This window comes from Dreissena polymorpha, chromosome 1 (assembly GCF_020536995.1).
Source record: "Dreissena polymorpha isolate Duluth1 chromosome 1, UMN_Dpol_1.0, whole genome shotgun sequence".
Classification (NCBI taxonomy): Eukaryota; Metazoa; Mollusca; class Bivalvia; order Myida; family Dreissenidae; genus Dreissena; species Dreissena polymorpha.
The window spans coordinates 34,081,312-34,093,693 of NC_068355.1; positions in this window are offsets into that span (position 1 = coordinate 34,081,312).

Consider the following 12,382-nt stretch of genomic DNA (forward strand, 5'->3'; position numbering starts at 1 on the left):
TTAACACTGGGCTCAGCATTTTCCTGATTTTTTGTCACAAGTAAAGACTATGAAAAGGAATTATTGACTCTTTTAGGTATAAGCTACCATAGTCAATGTTGAGTGCGTGCTGCACACCACATTTGTTTATGTTCCATTAACAATGACATCAAAGCCCAATGCTATATATAGATTATGTATTGTTTTCCATTGTTTATCAGTCTATAAACAACCATTTATTGTAATAGCCTTACATAAACCGTCATAAAGATGATAAAGTGTTGTTTATCCATAAATAAAAAATTGGTGGAATTCAGAAATAATTTAATCTGTCAAATGTTGAAAGTTGGAAACAGTTATTCAAAATGTTATCAATTATAGTTTTGTTTCATGAATATAGAGTATTATGTTTTGTTTGTTTGTTCAATTTTGATTTATTATTACATGTATATTACACAGCAAAACATTACTGCAAGAATGTTAAGTGAACACCTTATTATAATACATGTTGAGTTCAACACTAAACAAAAGAATATGCATCAATTAAAAACGACTCATAATACATTATTATATGAAACTGCATCATGATTCAAAAGTTAAAGAGCATATAGACAGCTAAAACCTAAATAGGTGAGCCTTGCCCTGGGAAAATGGGGCTTAATGCAAGTGCGTAAATTGTCGTACGAGATTAACATGTGCTGATCATACCAATCAGGCAGACAATTGCTGCTTTATTGTATTTTTTGTTGAAAGGGAGAGAAAAAATCCAGATAAGGCGGATAGTGTTGCCCCTGATTAGCCTGTGCAGTCTGCACAGCCTAATCTTGGACAACCTTAAGTACATGCATTAAACCCCCTTTTCCAAGAGCGAGGCTCAAATATTTATTAAATGATTGATTAAGTCTTCCACATAACATCTTTTAAGAAACTTTCAGTAAAACATGTTTATTTGATGACAGGCACGGCAAAATCAGTAGTAAATTCATAGTATTAATTTGTGTTACATTATAATACTTAAATATTGTTGCTGGTTATAAATGTGGAAAAAGTTTGAATATGCATTGCTAAAATACATGTTAATTTTCTAAGAACTGCCCCTTTTATTTAAGGAATACTGTATGTATGCCCCTGTAATATTTCTGACAAAAGAACAAGATAAATAAATAATGATTAATAGAACAGTAAACTTGGTTTTCATTTTGTATACAAAGGATAATTATTATTTACACTATATTGAAAGAAATAAGATTACATCATTTAATAAAGAATGCATAACTGAAGCTTCAAATTTAAAACAACCGTTAATCCACTTAAATGTTGCAAGCATTCTCAAACAACAAGACTAAAAAAGCTGTTAACAATAATTTTATTAACTACTTCCTTTCAAAAAAAGGCAGGTACAGTTTTGTTGTCGTCCCGTTGAAGGTGTTCATGTATCCAAAGGATGTACTGTGATCAATCTGTGTCCTCCACATCTTCAGTTCCAACACGTTGTTCCGAAACGTTTCCTGGATAAGGAGGGTGAGAGGATCAGTCACCACTTAACCCTTTTTCTGTAAATATGAACACATAAAAAACTCAAAACCCCTTGCTAAATCTATCTATCTATCTATATATATATATATACACTTTTAATTTTAAGCTGAGACAATTACATGAGTAGTTTTACGTGTTCTATATTCATATTACAAGCAACAATAATTGATAAAGATAAAATGCATTACTAATTCGGTTAAACAGGCCCACAGACAAATAAAATATTTGATATAGATAAAATGCATTAATAATTCCGTTTAACAGTCCACAGAAAAATAACATATTTGAAATAGATAAAGTGCATTTTTAATTCTGTTAAACAGGCCCACAGAAAAATAAACATGAAAAATGGGTGATATTCAACAACAGTAAACATACTGGTCTCTGGCTTGTACAGTATTGTCAGGCCATGCCACAACAAAGCTCGTCTTCATCATGTTCTACCAAAAGGACAATTCTTGCAAACACATCATCATGGTTAGCTTGAGGATGGTCCCAGCTGGGCCAGGACAGGCTGTCAGTGATAACTGTTGACTGTCTGGCAGTTAATGAAATCAACAGAAAAAAAAATGCAGCTAAATAAGTATACCTTTTTCCTTCAACAGCTCCTATGCTTCTGTATAAGTAAGGTGGTCTATGATATCCTTGAAAAGACATTTCTGCATTTAACAATAAATGTTTTGAACATAAAGCTAAGAATTTGACACAAGATGTAGCTACATGTACATATAGAATTTTTTATTTTTCATGACACCATTTTTTAACATTCCTGTCAGATTTTTTTGTAAAATTTCAATATTCACCTAGTGTAGTGTAGGATCATTTTTTAAATTCTTTGCTCATGTGGCAACACAGTTTTACATACAAAGACTATGTTTTATATATCAACAATTAGTGCGTTGAACTGTGTTTTTTTCTGTTTCCATTCAAGAATATTGTGAAATGACATAAAAAAAATTAATGAAATCTCAACTTGCCTGAATATCTGAAAACATTATCTACAAATTATTTCAATATTCTCAAATGAAATCAACAGAAAAAAAATGCAGCTAAATAAGTATACCTTTTCTGTTTCTTGTACCAAAGTGACAAAATCCAGTGATCCCTTCTTCATAAACTTCTTGGTTTAATTATGGTTGTATCCTATTGAAAAAGTAAATACACAATTTAAACCACTTTTTAAAACTATTTATGGTCTCTATTAAAAAAATGAGTTGTAAATATGTGGTATTATTATCTTATAAGTATTCTTCAACAGTCAGGAAATCAAATCTTGAGGATATTCAAAACAATTTAAAAAAGAGGAATATCCAGAATATTCTTGGCTTTTACAAATATAATGATACATGCATTTCAGATGACCTGTATTTGATTTATTCAAAATACAATGTACTGTTGAAATACACATTTATCAAAATATATACGTGCTTTGCTAAATAAACAAAGAATATAAAGATAAAATACTTTAAATAAAGAAACAATAAGATGCACGAAAATAAATTGGGGCGAGTTGTCTCTTGGTTGGAGCGAGTGACCATATCTTTGATGCGAGTTTGTTTTGGGGCAAGTTGGTATTGGGGCAAGTTGTCTGGCGCCAGATACATGTATTTGATGCCATGAATTATTAAACTGTGTTACTATTTTCAAAAATATTTTGGTTATTCAGTTTATTTATAAAATAGCTGTGCAGAAGAAACTGATATAAATACATTAACCCTTTGCATGCTCTACTATATGTCATCCGCTGAATTTCTAAAATTAGCCATTTCTTCGATTTTTTTTCAAAGAATACTATCAGAATAGCAAACAGTTTGGATCCTGATGAGACGCCACTGTTTGCAAAGGCCTTCAAAATTTGGTTCCAGCGCTTAAAGGGTTAACTATGAGTTTTGGGTTTAAATTAATAAACTACTAGTACCATTCAAATGCATTTTAGTTAATAATAAATGTCATTGTCATATAACACACAATAATGAATATGTCAATAAATGCACAGCATCTTGAATTGCCTGCCAACAAATAATGTTGTCACTGTCAGTTATGAGGAAAGAAAAAGATACTGTACTGTTTAAATGATCTCAGTACTCCAAGGCTAATGATCCCTCATCCAAGCTTTAGTGAAGGATGAGGGACATTATTTATAGTAAAGCCGGAGGCTTGAGCATGTATACTGAGCATATCGGGATGACGATATCAAGTGATCCGCATTTTAAACGAACGCTTTAAACACCACGTGACTCACCCGGATGTTCAACCCGTTTCTTACCATTCTTTAAAACAAAGTTTTGTTGCTTCAAAAAAGCACAAGAGCACAAAGGGTAGGGAAAAAAGAGTTGATAAACTCCAATCAACCATAGACAATCTTTTTAATAACTATCTCAGACCAATTAATATAATTTCATAAAAAAGGGAGGGAGTATACATGCTCAAGCCTCCGGCTTTACTATAAATAATGTCCCTCATCCTTCACTAAAGCTTGGATGAGGGATCATTATTTTCCGTAAAGCCTACGGCTTTCACATGTATACTGAGCATCTTTAAATCAAGCAACAAAACCAAAGACACACACAATAGTAACAGTTAGGTACATGTATCTTTTACTAAAGAAATACATACTAAATAAACAAAAGTCTTCGAGCCCAAAAATAACAAACATGTATGTCATAATAAACATACTTATAAACCATTAATGGACAAAACACTACATACATTTTCATTGCAGTTTCAACCCACTTAAAACAAATTGACACAACTGTTTAGACACAAAATCTGCATAAAAAAACTTTAAATAGTCGTTTATAGTAATTACTTACTACCAAATACAGCGTCATTAAATGACACTGCTTTCTCTTCCACAGTTCTATAATAGAATTTATAAAAGTTCTTATCGGATTTCCAGTCTGCAGTTTTCAAAATATCTACTACAGAACACCCTTTATTATAAGCTGCAGAGGTAGCTGCAGATCTAAACGAATGAGCCTTAAAAATACCAATGTCTATGCCAGAAAGTTGTAAAACTTCCCTAAGCCATCTTGCCACAGTACTGGTGGTGACAGATTTATAGGTTACATAAGACACTAATAAATTATTTGCCTTTCTTAAGGCTTCAGTACACTGTACATAAAACAACACTGTATGCATAACACACAATTTCTCATCATGAAAATGTTCTAAAACTAACTGATAATTATTATGCTTATTTGTGGTTTTAAGATGATTAGGAAATACAAAATAAACCTTATTATTACTTGTCTTCATATACTCAAGATTAAGTGACACTAAAGTCTGAGCCCTTGGGGCACACGATAATGCTATTAAAGCAGACACCTTAAGGGTCAACATTTTCATAGACAATTTATTTAATGGATACAAAGTCCGTAAAAACTTGAGAACAGTACTCACATCCCATGTGAACCTATATCTAGGAAGAGCTGGACAAATATTAAATATCCCTTTCATAAATTTAGTAATCAAAAACACATTAGAACACCAAGTGTTACCAAAAAATGGTAATGTCTGCAATAACATGGCCTTATGAGTATTTAACACTGAATAAGATTTTTTATCCTTATGAAGGTCATACAAATAAGATACTACTACACCTTCAGTTGTTTGAAAGGGACTGAAAGCCCTTGAATAACACCGTAAGTACCACTTTTCCCAGGCCAAACCGTATTGCTTTCTGGTCCCTGGCTTCCAGGCTGACAGGATAATATTCGCAGCTCCTCGTGAAACTTCCCCACTCGCCAACGACTGCCAGATAAAATAACCACGACCATCTTCAGCGATCGACTTAGAGGGTGCACCATGCTGTTGTGGGGAAGAAACAACAGGTCCAGATGCCTTGGTAACCTGACTGGCAAAGAGATTAGATTAGACAATACCAAGGGATACCATGATTGGCTTTTCCACTCGGGACAAACTAAAATTGCCTGATCTACTTCATCAGAAATAATCTTATTAACTATTTTGCTGATCAAATTAAATGGTGGAAAAATATATGGCTTCATTTCTCTCCAAGACATAGAAAAAGCATCAACACCATAAGCCCCTGGTTCTGGGAACCATGAAACGAATTTATCCAATTGTTTATTCAGCCTGGATGCAAAAAGGTCTATGTCTGGCTGAAAAAAGTGTTTACAAATTCTAAAGAAAATATCAGGTTTTAACATCCATTCCGTAGAATTTGAAAAATTTCTAGAATAGAAATCTGCTTTAATATTAGTCTTTCCCGGAATATATATTGCTGAAATAAAAATATTTCTCTCTAAACACCATTCCCAAATGCGTTTAGCTAGACAATCCATAGGGAGTGAATTCATTCCTCCCATATCTGTAACATAAGACACAGCAGAAACATTATCACTTTGAATCTGAATGTGAATATCATGGTAACGAGAAAATAAGGATTGCAAAGAATAAAAGATGGATAATAACTCCAAATAATTAATCGAATGTATGCATTCTTCTTCACTCCATCTACCATTAACATGTTGTTCACCCTCTGCCAGAGAACAACCCCAGCCTTCCAAAGATGCATCAGTTGCTAAGCGATACAAAATATCCTTTTGCCTTATAATCTTTCCGTTTCTAGAGACAGCATACTTGACCCACCATTTTAACTCATCCTTACTTTCATTACTTAACTCGATAACATTATCAAAGTCATTGGTATCTCCAAGCCCTTTCAACTTATCGCGCTCAAGACATCGATAATGCAAAGGCGCCTCAAGAATTGCAAAAAATGCATTAACTAGTCTGCCTATGAAAGAAGCAATTTCACGTACATGTACTCTCACATGCCTAGTATGCAATAAAGTTTCAGCATCAGTCACAATCCTCTGTATTTTCTCAACTGTTAAAAACACCATAAACTGGACAGAATCGATAACAAAACCAAAAAATACTATTTTCTGAGAAGGATGTAACACTGACTTATCAACATTTATAGTGAATCCCAACAATCTCAACGTGTCTAGAATCCTGTTTGAATTCTGTAAACAGATCTCTTTAATTTGATGCATATTAATTGAATCATCAATATAATAAGAACATCTGATTCCCATAAATCTAAACCAAGCATAAATTGGCCGTAAAATTTTTGTAAATAATTTTGGTGCTGGGGATAACCCAAACGGCAGACATACAAACTTGTAGAGAGCTCCATTCAATCTGAACTTCAAAAACTTTTGATCATGTTCATGTATGGGTACTGAAAAATATGCATCCTGCAGATCTATACTCGTAAAATAATCATCCTTCTGAATGAGATCCAAAACCATTTTAAACGTCTCTTGTTTAAAGTGCTCATAAACAATAAATTCATTTAAATATTTCAAATTAATTATTGGTCTATACTTTCCATTAGGCTTAGGCACTATAAAAATAGTAGAAATAAACTGATTGTCTTCATCACTTGAACGTACAATCGCTCCTTTTTTAAGTAAAACATTGACTTCCTCATTAACAATTTGTAATTGGTCAAGACTAAATGGAATTTCATTTGGAATGACATATTGAACCGGTTGAGTATGAAATTCAATTTTATAGCCAGAAATAGCTTGTAAAATCCAAGAATCTTGTGTAAATTGCTCCCATGCTTGCACATGAAACTTCAATTTTCCCACAGTACTCACCACTAGTTTTTTGACTGGTCTGCCATAGTAACAGTAGCAGTGGGGAAAGTGGATCTCCCTCTTCTATTGGCACCAAATGATCGAGATGCCCCTCTGTATGAACCCCTTTGAGGGTATGGTGTGAACCTCATGGCATGAGAGGGTTCAAAACCTCCAGTGAAGGTAGCAGGATAAAAACCTCTACCCCGAGAGCCTCTAAAGGGTCTTGCAGAGTACCCTCGCCCTCGCATTCTCATATCCTTTCCCAAAGAAACACCATTGTCACAATTCTTAATCTCTTTGCTAATGTCGTCACCAAACAACATTGAGGAAACCGGTGTGTTAATATTACAAAGGTTGGAATACTTTTTGTTTATGTTTGGTCTAATCATATACCTGCGTCTAAGAGACAGGTTATACCGTACTTGGCCCATTATTGTCATGATGTCAGAAACTAATGTCCTAGCTTCAGGACTACTTGAAATCTGAGTTTTAAACATCTCCGCCAACTTAATCATAGGCACAATTCCTGTTGCTGCCAAATTCTGGATCTCTACCATTCCCCGATCTTGTGACCTTGCTCTTTTGTCTAAGACTTTCCAAAGTTCATTATTAACCAAAGGTGCTCCAAGATTGACACAATTTTCTGGCAGTTTATACTTAGCCACAATTGAATCAGTGTCACACTGAGCAGAACAAGCAGTGTTTATCAACTTAGCCAAAGATTGGGAAATGGCAGCTCCCTTTTCAGGTGCCCTTAACTTTGGCAAATCCCAAAAATCCTCTGAGGTAGGATTATCATCCTTACCGTCAAACAAAGCTGCTGAAAAATCAGCTCCAATATTCCTGCTATTATTGTTATTGTAATCTAATTCTACATCATTGTCACTTTGATCATGGTCAAATTGCACATGGATGTTTGGCAAATGATCTAAATTTTGGCCATACTGAGCAATGTCATCATTTTCCGTGACCACGTCAACAGAACCAAGTCCAAGAGCCACTTTCAGATTGTCAATTTCTTGCTTGGACAATTTAGAAAAATCCAACACATTTGAACTTGATTTTGAATTTGTACATGTACTTGTAGAAGCTGACGACTTATTTCTGTCAGTCTTTTTTACTTTACTTTTAATTGTACATTTATTGTTGGCACTCTTCGTACCAACTGCCTTGCCTTTCGTTTTATTAGTAACATTCGTAACTACAGACTTTAATGTCTTTTGTGGAGCCACAGGCGAAACACATTCATCAGACCCGAATCCCGAAAATTCAGTGTCTTCTTCGAGCGAAAGCTCGTCCTCCATTTTATCTCTTAATTGTTACCAAAAACAAATAAAATACTAGGACTACGTCCTTAGTAAGGCAATAGTAAACTATTTAAACAAATAAATCAAAATATTTCAACGGGTAATTACCTTGCTACACAGCAAAATCGACCGAACCACTCGATAACACGCCAAAACGATTAATGGTAAGAAACGGGTTGAACATCCGGGTGAGTCACGTGGTGTTTAAAGCGTTCGTTTAAAATGCGGATCACTTGATATCGTCATCCCGATATGCTCAGTATACATGTGAAAGCCGTAGGCTTTACGGAAAATAATGATAAATTTAATTTATTTGCGCGAATACTAAAGTTAATTCTGTATTCAACTTGGCTTATAATTTTAGTCTCTGTCTGTAACTCAAGTGTAAATGAGAGAATCAGTATTTACTCGTTCTGTGATGTATATGCATATACTTATGGAACGAAAACGAATCATTTGATCAGTTATACTATTTTAATCTACTTTTATAAAAAGAAAATCATACGCACTATTGAGTTTTACAATAAAAAACATATTTTACCTTCTTCTTCTGTGTTTGACAATACAGATTCCGCCATATTTGTTGTTGTTGTTGTTGTCACAATGCGTGTTTATATTTAAATTTACATTTAAAATCTATATTTAGTCGGGGAAAAAACCGATCCAAGGGTCAGTGGTTCGAGCCTTGGTGCGGCTTACTTTTTTCTTTCTTATTTTAACTTTATTTTTGTTTTATACTGGAGCACGTTATTTGGGATGTTTAAATTTATGAATTTAAAGCATTAAATGAAAAACTTCAAAAAATGCAATTTAAGTGTGAACAAGCCCCTTTAAAGAATGAATGCTGACTTCAAAATGCTGGGATTTTTTTTAAATTTGGTTAATTTTTAAGCATATTAATTTGAAGTGATGAAAAGTACACTTGAGCGTATAATGCGCTTAAAAAATTCACTTCCAACACTTTAAAAAGTGTATCATTTGTATGACTGAAAATGCACTCAAGTGTATTAATGCGCTTAAAAATTCACTTTTAATACTGTAAGGTGTATTATTTGTATGACCGGGAATGCACTCAAGTGTATTAATGCGCTTAAAAAAATTCACTTTTAATTTTGTAAGGTGTATTATTTGTATCAGTGGAAATGCACTCAAGTGTATTAATGCGCTTACAAAAATTCACTTTGAATACTCAATGAAATGTTTTATTTGTATGTCTGGAAATGCACTCAAGTGTATTAATGCGCTTACAAAAATTCACTTTGAATACTCCATGAAGTGTATTATTTGTATGAGTTAAAATACACTCAAGTGTATTGATGCACTTGAAAGATTACTTTAGTTACTGATAAGTGTATTATTTGTATGACTGGAAATGCACTAAAGTGTATTAATGCCCTTAAATAATTTGCTTTAAATTCTGTAATGTGTATTATTTAAATGACTGGAAATGCACTCAAGTGTATTAATGCGCTTTAAAAAAATTACTTTTACCATGAAGTGTATTATTTGTATGTCTTAAAATACACTCAAGTGTATAAATGCACTTAAAAATAAACTTAAGCGCACTTATTATCATAATAAACGCACTTAAGTGTATTATTTCGTGGAAAAAATACACTTAAATGTATAAACACACTAGTAAAAAGTGTTTTTTTTAACAGAATAAAATGCACTTGTTAAGCAAAAAATACGGTGCCAATAACATGCGCATTAAATGCGCATTTAATGTGCATTTAATGCGCATTAAATGCGCATTTAGTGCACTTTTTCGAGAAGGGTATTACTAATTATTTGTGTTTCCATTTAAATTTAAAACTACATTTGCATTGGCATACAGCAATACATTGATCAAGTCATGTAAAGAATTACAATTAAATAACGTTGATATGCCTCTTTAAATGTATTCTATACATCTTTTTGGGGGGTGTGGGGTGGGTTGTAAAGTTTTAATTTTACTGATCTTGCTACACATAATGTGTGTTTTCATTTACATTTAAATCTACTTTTGCATTGGTATATCGCAATATATTGGGCAAGCCATGCTAATAATTACAATTAACATCGCTGCTATGCCCCTTAAAATGTACAGTATAAATCTTGTTTTCAGTTGGATGCTCTATTAACCTACTTTTAAAATTTTGACAAAATCTAGATAAGGCATGTAAAAATAAAAATGACTTGTGTGCATTTTGTTAATTTTCATATGTATTTTGTTGATGTTTTCGTAGATGTTAAAAACTAATAAAAAAACATTTGTCATTCAATTGATTTTGTTTTAAGAAAAGATATGTGCAATCAAATTGAACCAGTATGATATATTTTGAGAGAAATAGAGGTTGTTTTTTAACAGTGTTCTCTTTAATTTACTACTTTTTTATGGTATATTAAAGCCAAGATTATGAAATGAATAGTTTAGTTTTAAGAAAATCACCAAAATGATGTCCATTTCCAGTTAGATGTCTTATTCCCAATTCACATAATACAGTGTTTACAGTATTTGTTAAAATGATTATGCTAAAATAGGCGTGTAGTTAAAGTGCGAATAAAAATTAACAACACCGGTTACCCATGATTTGTATTTTACTTTTCTTCACAACATTTTCATTAAAACTGCACCATACGTCCTTAAATAGCATCGACCAAGTGGGCATGCTAGTTTAAACCACGCATACATTTTAAAGAAATAATAGCTTAACTGTTTTAATGCTGGTCCTTTAAAGACTGCATTTATAAATGTTCAGTTAAATTTGGCAGTTGTGGGCCTTACTGTGTGAACTATAAGGCAATAATATATTTTGTGTTTTTTTGCTAATAAATGCATGTGATTGTTGAAGTTTGTGTAAAAGAAAACAGCTATGGAATACAGTTTGTACACATATTGACATTCACTAGTCTATTAAATATGAAATGTTTCCAATAGGATCAGATTGACTTGGGGCTGCTTAAACTTGTTCACATTCATGTTTATCTCTCTTTGAAATAGATGGCTGAATTTTAAAAATGAAAGGTTACAAAATATTTATTAAATGACAGGTTGCGATGTATAACGGAGTTGTTTAGTGTTAAGTCAATTTTTTACTTGCAATGGTTTGTAAGAAGCATCATACAGTTTTTGCAAAACTGATTTTGTTAATTGAATTGTGCAAGTTTCAATTAAGAGCCCTGGCTAATAACTTCCTGAACACACACTGCAATTGTTAAATTGTTATATCTGCATTATTTATTTAAAGAAAAAGTTGCTGTACATTTTTAACAACTTGTTATGATACATTCTATGCTCGGATGTGTACCAGTACACATGTACATGTAGCAAAAGGATTTTTATCATATTAATGCATGTGCGCAGCGGGTAATCAGATTATCACCTTCAATCAGAGCAGTGTTTTTTTTCAGCGTATTGGGAAGATAGCCCATGGCTTTGAAATTGGGAATTTTATCTGCATTTTCAAGAAATTGGGAAAATAAAATGGGATTTAAAACCACATGAATGAGTTCAACATCTTTAATCACAAACACCACAAAAACATCATGATCAACAGTTTTCCACATAATAAGTTCACACAAAGTCTTCAGTCACATCAGGCACCATTTTATTAGGAGGCGCATCATCTTCTTCTGAAGAATGAATGCTTTCAAAATGTTGAACATCAGTCAGCACTTTGCTTTAGGAAATCAATGATGACGATGCAAACGAGTCACTTGTTATTAAATTACTATCATTAACAATGGAAGGAGTCTCATGGGAGGACTTTAACTTTTTGATGATGTTTGTTTATTTAATGACGCTTGCTTAAAAAAATCAACAGTTTTTGTTAAGCCGCCAGGTTTTTTATTAGGAATCTTTTTCACGTAATATTTCGAATTGTGCAACATCTTTGTTTTCCATTCAGCTGAATCACAAAACGCTTGAATTTCATCGCAAATATAATAAGCGCCTTAGCA